The sequence below is a fragment of the Protobothrops mucrosquamatus genome, unplaced genomic scaffold (genome assembly GCF_001527695.2).
Source record: "Protobothrops mucrosquamatus isolate PMUCROS unplaced genomic scaffold, P.Mucros_1.0 scaffold6293, whole genome shotgun sequence".
Classification (NCBI taxonomy): Eukaryota; Metazoa; Chordata; class Lepidosauria; order Squamata; family Viperidae; genus Protobothrops; species Protobothrops mucrosquamatus.
The window spans coordinates 3494-5624 of NW_015392122.1; positions in this window are offsets into that span (position 1 = coordinate 3494).

Consider the following 2131-nt stretch of genomic DNA (forward strand, 5'->3'; position numbering starts at 1 on the left):
GACCTGACAGTGTAATAATAATAATAATAATGTTGGAAGGGACCTTGGAGGTCATCTAGTCCAACCCCCTGCTCGGGTAGGAAACCCTATACCATCTCAGACACATGGCTGTCCAGTCTCTTCTTAAAAACTTCCAGTGTTGGAGCATCCACAACTTCTGAAGGGAAGCCATTCCACTAAATAACAGAATAACAGAATTAGAAGGCACCTTGGAGGTCATCTAGTCCAACACCCTGCTCAGGCAGGAAACCCTATACCAGGGGTGGGCAACCTTGGCTCTTTTATGACTCGTGGACTTCAACTCCCAGAATTCCTGAGCCAGCATGGGGGAACCTTTGGCCCCTTCATGACTGGTGGACTTCAACTCCCAGAATTCCTGAGCCAACATGGGGAAACTATGGCCCCCTCATGACTCGTGGACTTCAACTCCCAGAATTCCTGAGCCAGCATAGCCCAGCTTGGAAACCTCTCCCTTTCCTCTCAGCATGGCTGGCTCAGGAATTCTGGGAGTTGAAGTCCACGAGCCATAAAAGAGCCACGGTTGCCGACCCTTGCCCTATACCATTTCAGACAAATGGCTGTCCAGTCTCTTCTTAAAAACTTCCAGTGTTGGAGCATTCACCGCTTCTGGAGGCCGGTTGTTCCACTGGTTAATTGTTCCCACTGTCAGGAAGTTTCTCCTTAGTTCCAGGTTGCTTCTCTCCTTGATGAGTTTCCACCTGTTGCTTCTTGTCCTGCCTTCAGGCGCTTTGAGGTGCGTGTGTGTTAAGCCTCCAACAACATTGGAGTCCTTGCTGGGAAGGAAGGAACCGAGGCCAGAGACACACCCTCCTGCTAAAATCCCTGGATCCTTTTTTCTGGCCGTTCCCGAGAGACCGTAGCAGGTCTGAGAAGATTCCTGTAAATGCGCTTGCAGCAATGAAGAAGCAACTCTGATCAGCTCATGGGGTCATTGTGGTTTCTGGGGCCCGACAAACACGGAACGACGTGCGCGGGCTGGAATGATGCACAAGGACGTCGATATGTGGATAGTCCTCGGCTTACGACAACTTAGCCTCAAATGTCTGTCGCTAAGCGAGTCGGTGGTTTGGTGAGCTTTGCCCCACTTTACGACCGTTGTTAAGCGAATGGCTGCAGCTGTTAAGTTAGTGACACGATTGTTAAGTTAATCTGGTTTCATTTGTCGATTTTTGCTGGTCGGAAGGTCGTAAAAAGGGGATTGCGTGACACACACACACATCCCCGGGGACGCTGCGACTGTCATAAGTGCGAGTCGGTTGCCCGGCGTCTGAATTTTTGATCACGTGACCCTGGGGGAAAAGGCTGCAGCGGTCATGAAGGGGGAAAAACGGTCATAAGTCCATTTTTTCCGGCGCGGTTGCAACTCGGAACGGTCACGAAACGAACGGTTGTAAATCGAGGACTACTTATAAAAGGTTCCCGCTAGAGGGAACACACCGAGTGAACAGGGAAATTAATTTCTCCCCCCACTTGAAGTAGAACATGCCCCCCCCCTCCATCAAAGCTGCTATTTTTATCTTTAGGGAAGCTGCATTTCAAAAGAAAGAAAAACCCAGAACAGAGATTTCCTGTTGGAGGGAGGAACAACCTCCTGTGTGTGTGTGTGTGTGTGTGTGTGGCGTGGGGGGGGAGGCGATGTTGTTGGGACCCAGAGAGTCCTTCCTAGTTCCCAAAAATAGCGGCTGCTATTTATGTTTTAAAGCCATGCAATTTCACACCTCTGAAATTTTGACCGTTAAATTCTTGGTGCAAATTGTGTGTGTTTTAAGAATAATTTCAATTTATTTAATAATCAGTTAAATTAAAGAAAACAAAGGTTAAGTTCACCCACCCTTGGGATGGGCAGCAGTTCAAATGAGGGGGGGAGAGGAAGGGGAGGGAGAGAGAGAAAAGAAAAAGAGAACGGAGAGAGGGAGGGAGGGGAAGGAAGGGAGGGAGGAAAGAAGGAGAAGGGAGAGGAATGGAGAGGGAGGGATGAAGGAAAGGGGAGGCAGGAATGGAGAGGGAGGAAAGAAGAAAGGAAGGAAAAGGGAGGGAATGGAGAGGAAGAGAGGAAGGAAGGAAGGAAGGAAGGAAGGAAGGAAGGAAGGAAGGAAAAGGGAGGGAGGAA